Source organism: Falco naumanni, chromosome 14, assembly GCF_017639655.2.
Source record: "Falco naumanni isolate bFalNau1 chromosome 14, bFalNau1.pat, whole genome shotgun sequence".
NCBI classification, from domain to species: Eukaryota; Metazoa; Chordata; class Aves; order Falconiformes; family Falconidae; genus Falco; species Falco naumanni.
Window position 1 is genome coordinate 20,036,176 of NC_054067.1, and position 11,624 is coordinate 20,047,799.

An 11,624-nucleotide genomic window follows, 5' to 3' on the forward strand; every position below is an offset into this window, starting at 1 on the left:
AAAGCCAAGGAAGCTTCAGTCCCATTTATTTTAATCTTCATTGTAAAGGGATTTATAATAACGTAACACAATTACATCAGCCTACAATATTTTAGAAGAGGACTGATATATATTTCCATTCTATATAATTTGTAGTTTTCTAATTAATTAACAATTATAAATAATTCCCTCTGGATTAATTGCTTAAATAGCATTCAGAATGTAAATCTTTTTGTGTAACATTTATATTATTCAGACTGAAAAACCTGCTTTGATTTTAGCCTTGCCTGACTTTGTACCTAGGTCACTGGAGCAAAACACTATAAATTATCTATTCCTATCCAACTTTTACTCCAGTCATATGTTATTTGTGCAAAGTATCTCATATTCTTTTGATTTAAACTTGATCTTATTCCTAATTATCCTGGGAAGGATTTTTTTTTTTTTAAATCAAAATATTGCTTTCAAATGGATAAATTAAACTTGGTTTTCCCAATGTAAAGTCAGAGATCAGTTTTCTATAAAGATAGGCTGAGGAAACTTAGGGCGCTTCTAGGCATAAGACTTCTGTATGCCTTGTCTGGTTGTCTCTTAACTCTCTGTTTCTGTTTGGATTGTTTAAATTAGCTTTCATTAAACCAAAGTATAAATTTTCATAACACAAAGTTATGCTGATATGATGTGAATAACACATTATTGATGCAGCTGAATAGGAGTTTTGAAAGATTATATAGGTGACATGTTATCACAATTTGGTAAATAGAGTAACTAAATTATAGCCCATCTGCTATTTAGTAAAGAGCCTCCAACTGCCGAAAGCTGTTGCCAAGTCCTCTCTTTATAAAAAGGCCAAAAATATTCAAAAGGCAGTTTAGCAAAGGACTCAGCTAGAAACTGGACGGTACTGTTCTTTAACTTTTTGTACTAGCTCCAGAGATGTGCTTATAAAGCCTGACCTGTCTTGGCATTGGAACCTTTGGCTACTCTCCTGGCAGCACTCAGTTCATCATCGGAGAAACCATGGTCTCCGAAAGTGAATTAACACCAGGTGAGACCGGGGACCAAAGGGCTCAGAATGGCCCCGCACCGCTGCCGTGCCAGGAGGACAGTGGCGCCGCCAGCCCCGTCCTCACACAGAGTGTGCATCCTCCCCTCTAACGCTCCACTGGCACGGAAGGACTACTGCACTTGTAGGAAAGATTAAGAAGGAAACACAACACTAAATAAAAGTCTGAGTAACCCTGTTGCAAGAACAATATGCATAAAACTAGCAGTATCAGAAGAAGCAAGAGGCCACAGGAACAAGTGAGCTTCCAAGATGCCTGCGCATGACTTATTTTCTAACTTGGGTTTGTAAGCCACCCTCTTGAACCTGTTTGTGGAATGGATTGTGTACAAATAACTTGTGCATTTTTGGAGTCTTCCAACTTTTCTGATACCATAAATATTTCATCCTAGTCATGACAGCATGAAGTTCCTCAGACTTTAGCACACATTGTTTATAAGGAAGGGTGAGTAGGTCAAAGAAATTCTCAAGAAATGGCACGCTTCAGTCTTGCCTTTATTTTCTGGCTGCCTGTTTATTATCAGGGAAAAAATAGCAAATATTGCCAAGGCAAATGCAATTGGGGTGATATATTTTACATGTAAAGCGAGGATTGTATGGCACAATAATAAAACACTATGGGAAGTGGTGGAGGAAAATATATAACTGCTACATAGATTAACAATATCTGCAAATTGCATAAAAGAACCCTAGGATTTTTTTCCCAAACAGTTCTATTGAGGAAAATACATTACCCAATTAAGATGAAAGTGATAACAGTCTTGGTGAATTGTTATTGTAGAAAATAAAGAATAGTACATTAATGGAACTCAATTTTATCATTATATGTATTTAAATTACCTTTTATATACAACTATATATTTATTTGAAATAGATTTAAATACAAACATAAACATGTTGTAACAGTTCCCAAAGCTTTATAATGAGAAAGAAAACAACGTTAATGAAATATTTGATTCCTTTTATTGTTAGGAAAAACTGAAAATGATCTATCATTTCTATGTTGCAGTTTCTGTTGCCTCCAGCCTAATTCAGCCCTCTATAACCCAAATGTCTTACTGGCGTATGGTAGGCTCCGGAGGGCAAGCAAAAAGTCATTCTTGAAACGGGGAGGGGGAGGAGTGTGCATGCACGTAATGCGTAGGTACACAATTCTCATTTAAGCAAAATACAAGTGAACTTTCAGGTCACCACTATGGCTGAAACAGAGGGACTCTCAAACGGGTCACAGATACTTTCCTCCTTATTTGTAAGATTTGTTTGGTTTTGTTGTGCTTTGGTTGTAGACGATCTCGTTTCATTTTGTTTTCTCGCAGTTGTCTTTCCCAGTTGGTCCCAGCCAACACGTCAGTGAGCAGCGGCCAGGAGGCCTGCTGGGCCTGCCGTTTCCCTCTACAGATCAAAGTTTAGTTTAAAACATTAAGCAAGTGCATACAAGTGTGGCAAACCCGAGAGGCAGTCTGCTTGCAAGGAAACTCTCAGGGGCTTTCAGACCAGCAGAACAGTCTCCCTTTGGTTATGTGCCATGTTTTGATGGTCTTACTCAGTTATTAGCAAAAAAATATAAAGGCCTTCACAAATCAAACTGTAGGCCCTATTTGTCAGTAATAGCAATTACTGAAGAGCAAGAAGAGTTTACATACAGCAACTGTAAACTTGTCAGCAAAGCAACTGATGGCGTTGGAGAGAAGTGTTTGCTGCATTTAGCGTGATTCTGATGCACCTCGCTATGGGCACTTGGGGTTTTCTAAATGGCTTTGCAAACAATAGTCTGCCATGTGGAGAGCGGGATCCAGAGCTGATTATGCTCATGGGTGCCAGTGAACTGGCTTGTCTGGAAAATGGAGCCGCCAAAGCCACAGGACCGAGGAAAGGAACTGATCCTGGCTCTAGGCACATGGTAAGTGAGGAAAGGAGGATCTGAACCTAACGGGTGCAGAAACTACTTTTGTAAAAATTGTAACTGTTAAAGATGTCTATGCCTAAGTTCTGGGACTTGACCTTAAACTAGTTTTCAGTTTTCCTTACTGTTTTTAAATGATTGCAAGATCTTTTTGGTTTCCTTTAGGTGCTGTTTTTTGACTCAGAGCAGCTTGATTTTGTTTAAAAACACTCTGTAGCTTGCTGGGGTTGGAGTTATGATTTATGAAGAAATCGGCATGAGGTTGCAATTTATGCAGAAATTATCAAATCTAAACTAAAAACAATATAAAGAAATACATATACGTTGTCATATATGTATATAAAGAAATGCTGGGTTGAAGCAGATTCCTTTTTTATCTCTCGTGATTATATGTGAAAATAATGCAGTGCATGTATATTATATACATATCTATATATGCACATGTATGTAAGATCTGTTTTTCTAAAGAGCTGATAAGAACCAAAATCAGACTTACAAAATACAATTATTCTCTGTTCAAGGCAATGATCAGCTATCTAGTCTTTTTTATTTTTTATATATTGCCATTCTTTAACATTTTGGGACACTACACAAATTATTTTTGCTGTTTAGTGGATGAAAGCAATATTGTGTTAAGAATGCAACTGCCTCTGTGTTTCATGTATTGGCATGTGGCTTTTTAATTTTAAAGTAGTATTTTTTGTAAAACATCTGTCTTTCTCTACTCAAAAGACCTATTTTCCCCAAAGCCATAATTTTCAATAACTGCTGACAGCTATCGATATTTCCAAGTATTAGAGACATTTCTGGACAAGGTCTTTCAGAGTGTGGGATATCAGTCAATTTTTTTATCTGCATACATGCTGACTTTTTCAAAGAAAGCAGAACTTTTCTTAACAAAACCTGTGATGACTCATTAGAGATATCTTATTTATTCAGGTGTCTTCTAATACATGGGGGATTTATTACAAATTCTGCTAGTTTGCATGATAAGAAAGCCAGGCTTCTTTGCTGTAATTTTCCAGACTTCTGCCACAGTTGTCTGTGTGGGAAATTTGTGTCATATTTGCCCCTGGCACTGAAGTATCTTTGTCTGTTATTGAGACAGGTTTGAGTTAAATTGCAGTGAATAATTCAACTGTTTTATGCTTGAATTCTTTTAGAAATCCTGGGTAAAATACTATTCAGAGTTAGAGATTACTCTTCAATATTCTGCTGAATTTGCTCTGTACCTCTTCTACCAGAACTTTGATAGATCTTCATTGTGTTCCCTGCTTCTATTTAATATGCTAGAGGGTTGTTTTTCCATTTTCTTCACTTAGAGATGACTTCAACTTTTTTGAAGTATACTGATTTGATTTATTGTCCCTTTCTGATCTCTTTATAAGCAGAAGTTTTTTAGTTGGGTGGGGTTTTTTTTGTTTTTGTTTTTTACTTATTTTGTGTGAAGGTGACTATCTCAATTTCTTTCCTGGAGGTATACACTTGCAGTGACTTGATGGGTCCTTCTTCGCTCTGTTTTCAGACACTTTGCCCAATGATTGGTGTAAGTTTTCTGTCAGAATTAAAGTGACTACTGCTTGCTCCAGAAAGTGTTCTTAAACATTCTCAAGAGAATTCAAATAAGCTATTTTAAATAAAATAATCTATTTTGGCAAAGGATTCTTGTTAGCCTTGCAAAGCTTGTATCTGTAGGCTGAAGAGTTGAAAAATGTTCCTGTTTCTTCTCTTTTTAGAGTAGTAATTTGATTTTGTTGCTTTGTTACAAACCTAGACCATATTCTCATTCTTAATTTTAACTAGTAGAAAGTTTTAGCTTTGAATGCAAGTACTGGCGTTGAGATCTCACTCTAAGACATAAAAATAAACCTTTCTCTTGTGTTTACGTGACTTTTGTGCTTAAATTTTGTGTTGCATTTTTCTTAAAATTAACATTTGAGTAGTAACCTAATAGTCACATAAAATTTCAATGAAAAATATTCATAATAAGCCATCTAGCAATATTATATCATACAAAAATACTAATTCTGCAAGGGACATTTGTCCAGGCATTCTGGGTGCATTACAGTAACACTTTAGGAGTTAATACCAACTCATTGAACTTCCTGGAAAGAAACCTATTTTTAATTGAAAATACCAAGTGAACAAGGCTTTCTGGGGCTTTTTTGGTTTATTTTGTGGTGAGGGTGGATGTCGTTTGAATGTTGTGGAGGGGGATTGAGTGGATTTGGTGAAACAAAAGCCTTATACCTTTTTTGCTTCATGTTCCTGTAATTTTTTGGTAATGTGAATAAATTCATTATTATTATTATTGAGTAACTAAAATTATACTTTGATAGGAAACAGTAACTCTGTGGTTTAGCCAAAGAAACAGGAAGGGAGTTGGGGAACTTAGGTTGCTTGAGTTGGAACATCTAACCAACTCTCTACTAGTTGGTTAGATAACACTCTGAAACGCAAGGCAGAATTTATTTTATCTGATATAATGCAAGATGATGTCATTTACACTCTTTCTGTAATTAAATAGAAGGCACTTATAATTAGGGAGAACAGGATATAAGAAATAGGATTTGTCTCTAGTTAATCCAGCATTAAACTATGATACAAATAAAATATGCTTCAAGCTTAGCTAACACTAAAACAGCTTAAAGTGATAGTTTATTTGCTATTTTTCTAGATAAATAGCCTGCTTCATAGTCATATAACAGCAGCTATTTCACAGGAATAGTCTCGTCAAAATTCTGACAGCAGTAATTGTAAAAAATGCTTAAATTATTATCTCTTGGTTGCTCATCATAAAAATAATATGATACTTGTATAAGCAGAATATGAGATGTGGAACAGCACAATTTGAAGTAGGTTCCTGTGCTACTTAAGAAAATCATGCAAGGCTCCTTTTAACTGGAAATCTAAGAGAATTGGCAGGGGTTATGGTGGTGCGATGCATACGTTGGTGAATGTATCCATTTGAGGCAAAAGTAGTACAACCCAGTCCTTGCTACATAATTCCTGTCAAATACTCAGGACAAATGTTTCATAATCCTCTGTACCTATGTGATTGAATTCAAATTTGGAAAGCTTATGTATCAACATCCTAGAATAATACCACCTTTCTTCCCGTTTGCATTTGCAGATCATGCTAATATTTAACAAGAACGTATATAAAGAATTCATTTCTCTGACAGTGGTCTCAAGATTTACCCCCCTTGCAAAATGAATGTTTCTAAAATGAAAACATCCATGTCATTGTACTTCAGAAAATAAACTTATTGTAGGACTGGTTATTTCTTTCCAAAAGGAAAATACCAATGTGGTGAGATAACTTTGAGGGAGTATTATTCCTGTATGGCACTCCATCTTTTGGCAAGAGATAGGAACCATTCTATGTGGTAGTGTTAAATCTGTTTGCCAATATTTTTAATTGTTTATTCAGATTCTTACTTAGGAAACTCCCATATTTTATACACTTTCTACATAGAAAAAAAAAAAAGTTAAAGGCTCAACAGATTTGTTGACAAACAATTGAAAAATCAATACCCAGAAGCAATACGATCCAAATCTTTAGCTGGCTGTCATTAGCACAGAAAGTTTCTTTTTTTTTTTTTACCGCTGGTTTCCTTTCTTTGTACTTTGTGGTTTTGTTAGTATATGATTGGACTGCCTATGAAGTTAGTGCTCAGCATTATAAAAGACATACTTCTTTCATACTTTGAGTACAGAGACAAGGTTTTCTTTTAAGATGGTAGAAAAGATAAGTTGACCTTATAAAAATTCCTTTTCATATCTTTATCTAATCTATCTTTAAGTGTACCTTAAATAACTGTATGTGTCAGTGACCATTTGCAGTTTTACATTCATATGTGGTTATGGCATCCAGTGTTACTGAAGTATTGCGGTGGCTCTCGTGGAGTCCCCTCTCCCATTATCAGTGAACCATTTTTGAAGGAGAACGTGTCTGTAGATTAAAAGTAGAAAATGAAAATTCTTCCACTGAAATAATTTCGGGGGTTTAAAATGTGTATTCTCACTATGCATCTTCTGGGAAAGGGGGTCAGCTTTCTCTGGCTCTTACATTACTCCCCGATATTTCACATACCTTAATGCTCTCTGCTGCATGCTGTTCTCATTTCCTTCTTTCTTAACCTGTTGCATGCTAGGTGATCCACTTTCTCAGTTATTCCTTTCATTACCTCCTCCATTCTATTCTTCACTTAAACTATTTCCACTTTTGTCCTTTCTTTTTTCTGTGCCAACTTCCTATTCCAGTTTTTTCTTTCCCTTAATACATTCACACAGTTCTTACGGGCTTCTCTGTATAATGCTATATGTAGTTTCTTTGTAAAACACAAACAGCATTATATAGTAATGCCTTATTCATATTTGAATTGTAGATTACAAAGCACATGTGCTCACATAATGTAGACGTGTGTTAATAAGAAAGAAGGCAGTTCCAACAGGCCACAGAAAACATAAAGGTGTCGCTGTGTCTCATACATACAGTGGCTGCTGCACTTTTTTTCATTTTAAGCCCTGGTGCTGAGACAAGACCGTTACTGAATACAGTACAGGAAAAACAAATGGTCACTGCTTATTAATTGTGATTTTATAACTGGAAAGAATAATGAATCCACCAATTTTCTGGCTGAACAGTGGAGTTTGTTTCATAGTGAATGTTTAATGTATGGAAATGCATTAGAAACTGGCAATGCTAATAGAAATTTCACTTGATTTCAGGTGGTTTGATGATACAGGTCTAATTTTATCTCCTTTCAAATCATTGAGACTGGCTTGTGCAGAAGGAAAGATGTCACTTCTACACCACCCCTTGACAACCTGAAATCAAGTTAGGATCCTACATATTCTTTGAGATTCAAGGCTACCAGGCCTAGCCTTGGACTGTGCCATTGTCTGATTTGAAATGTCCTTTCTCCTAAATATAAAAACTTAGACATAGGAAACCTCTAATTGTACCACCAGATTCATTTAAATCCACAGCAGCAGTGATAATGAAATCAGGTTGTCATGGGTTTTGATGGCAAAACTGTTTTCCATATCCAGCATTATGACAAATGGCCGTACTGTTACTAAACACTGGTTTAATATGCATGTGACTTGCTACATCAGTTCATTTGTATATTTGATAAAGAAAATCACCAAATTCTCATCATGAATGATTTGCAGTTGTGTGTTTTTACTGGATTCAGTCATGATCGTTTGTTTTTCAGAGAAGGGTAGTTTTCAAACCTATCAGCTGGTGGAACTTTAATTTAAAAACATTAAAGCAAGCCATTTATGATGTCTGCTACTTCTACATTCATTTAAAGGAGCTTTTAGCTGTATCACCGTATTATTGGTTTCCTTTTTTTATATACTTAGAATGTATTATTGCTTTAATGCACTTCATGGAGCATTGCAAAATACTTACTTAAATTATTTTACTAATGCTAAGCAAGGGTTGCTGCATTATTAAACACCAGAGGGTAGGCAAATTAATATAAACATGAATTTAAAGCGCATTCTTCAGGTACCTGAATGTTTATATATCACGGCAATAGCACAGAAACATACAGTAGTGCAAGATTACCAGCAGAGTGTATTATAAATATAAGTTCAGATTTTAGTGTAGATCAAAGTCATATTTCGTTTCAACTTTATCCTCATTTCTGATGCTTAACTTCATCCCCAAACGAGCTTAATTAAATATGTAAACTGCAGAAAGAAGTACAATGCTTTTCTAAAGCAAAGCATTAGTCACATTTATTCTACAATTGCTACGGCTGTTTTTGGCCTGCTGTTCAGAACTAATGAAAAGCTCCTCAGCTTTTTCTTATTATGGATGACAGGTTATCATAACTTGCATCTGATCCTTGGTGTCTTTTTCTTCCCACATAAGGAAATCCTGTATTTTTCTCTAGCTGTATTTTCTAAAATTCTTATTACCCTTTCTGCTCTTCTCCAGCTTCTTTCCACTAACCAATATCTTTCCTACAATCTGTTTTTCAAGACTGGGTAGAGTATTCTGGATCTATTAGTAGCATTGTGTTTAGCAGAGTAACTACCTCGTGTGTCCTAATTCTAACATCCCTGTGGGATAACATATCCCAGAAAAGCTTTCCCTTTTATCTGGTGTCACACCATTGAGTTGTATTTGTTTTGTGAAGAATTGATGAGTAAAATCTCCCAGTACTGTTCTGCCATACAGATAATTACTCCCCATTTTATTTTTTCATTATCACTTAGAAACAACTAAAAAACAGTCTATGGTAAAACTAAAAATGTCGTGCAGGGAAATGAAAACCATAATAAAAGATAATGGTTTTAGCAACAGCAACAAAAGGAAACGCCAATAAATGGTGTACCCACATTGTATTTCACCTTTAAACAGAGGACTTCTGCATAATTTGTTAGAGATGTCTTTTTTTAAAAAAAATACTTCTATGCCATCATAGCATTTTATACATTCAATTTGATGTTGTTAAACTTTATATGCTAATAAAATTCTTAATTAGATTAAAACACAAGCTTCTAACTAATACATATGTTAAAGATTATTTTTTCTTTAAAGGTGGTATTGTATTTTTTAAAAAGTAGTATTTTACAAAAATTAATATTCTCTAACATTCACTTTATAATCCCACATTATAAAATGCATATTATATTAAAAAAGATAGTATTAATCATGGAGTATTCTAAAACTAATCGGCTGCACAAAGACTCTTGGTTACTATTTAGGATGTCTCTAGCCCCAAAATTTTAATCTTTCTGTTTTAGCCAGAATAGAGATCCTCTACTACACAAGGTCTGTTGTACAAAGGCAAATGGGTAATAACCAGTATGCCACCTTCAAAGATGTTGAACTGTGCTGGTAAAAGGAGAAACTTACCTGAAAAGTTAATGTGATCCAGGGATTGTATCTAGCTGAAGGGGAAGAAAACCCACCTGTAAATCATATAAAGGGCAAAAAAGCTAACAAGTGATATATCTCGGGTGTTATAATCACAGAATTTTTAACTGTCCAGCAAGACCTCCTGAACCAATCATTCACTTTTTTACAAAAACCATGCACAGCCATCTTTTTCAAAAATTAGCCATAACTTGAAGAGTAAGCTACCTGGAAAAAAACCAAGCAGAAAATAAATTTGGAAATCGAGGGCACGATTTTCCAGGGATTCTTCATGCATAAACTTAAGGAATGGATCCCACTGTACTGTAAAACATGTGAGTGGTTCAGTAGCCAAATGTGAATTTGCACAGTTGTCTACTTGTGCATTTTTTGCAGGTTGAGCCTGCAGTTAAAACCAATAGCTGCAACCACTGGCTAATGAAAAACAATAGAAAATATGGTTCCTTACAGCATTAGGTTACTAAATTAGGTTTCCAAATAATTAGGCGTTATAGTTTCATATAATACTTACAAAGGATGTAATAATTAATAATATTCTCTAGCAAAGGGGTCACTAGCTTGCCCAGCCCAGGGTGTGCTTTGTAGGGAGTTCAGTGGTGCAAGGTTCTGTTAAAAGATCACCGGAATCACGGAGTGTGTTGCCGCAGGGGCAGAGCCATGCTGCTGTGCGCTGGTAATGAGGTCTGTCCACAGCTGGGGAAGAGGAAGACAAAGGAGAGGCAAAGGCACTTTGCCAAGTTGCAGATGGCATTATATATGAAATAAATACAAACTCAGGACAGCACTGGAGCAAGAATGAAGACATCTGCAGAGTAACACCTGATAGTGTCTTACACGAGCAGATGAGGCCAAAGCCTATGGAAACTTGGAAGGACCACTACCAATCTGGCCAGATGAAAGTCAGGGAAAAATTAGGTACATGAAATATAGATCAAGTACATTGTCACTATCAGAACAGAGGTAGGGTTATACAGGGAGAAAATATTCTTCTACCCACACAAGCAAAAAACTGGTTTGAAAATCACCGATATTAATATCACCGAGCCAGCCACAGGCAAATGAAGACTCTGTTAATCCCTTCTTCTGTCATATTATGCAGTGCAAAACAAAATAAATTGACAGAAAAAAAAAAAGTACAGTTTGCACGAAAACTGATGGGGAGTACCCACCTTATATAAAGAGAGAGCGAGGGAAAGAAATGGGATTTTAACTGTAAGCACTTAGTCAGCTCATGGGTTGCAGTATCTCTGAACAGCTCTCTTGGTTACAAGTTAGCTTAGTTTTAGAAAAGCATTGCCCCTTATCTCATTACTTGGTACGTAATATTGAGGGGTGTGGTGTGTGTGTGTGTTAAAAACAAAAGTAGTCTTCTCAGCGTTCATCAATCTATGGGCTCTATCAGCCTCCAGCAGTTTCCACTGTTGGCTCTGACATTTAACTCTTCAAGTTTAATATATTTCTATGACAGAGAAGCAAAAAGCATCAATTGCTTCACTAGCATGCTTTTGTCATGAAAAGAAAAGAATTAGATTGTTCTCAGAGTTGTGGAGCTGAGGTAGCATTTTTTTTTTCCTTCTTTCTTGTTTTGATTTTGCATTCTCTTAATGTTACATTGTTTGTCTGCTTGAAGTCTGGTATTGTCCATTCTTCGCATTAATGCTGTATATGCCTACACGATGAAAGTAAAAAGGGAATTTTGCAGGGTTATTTGCAATATCCACTAGCTAAGTTCTAATGAAAAAATGCTTGGTTGTTTCTCTCCATTCCTGATT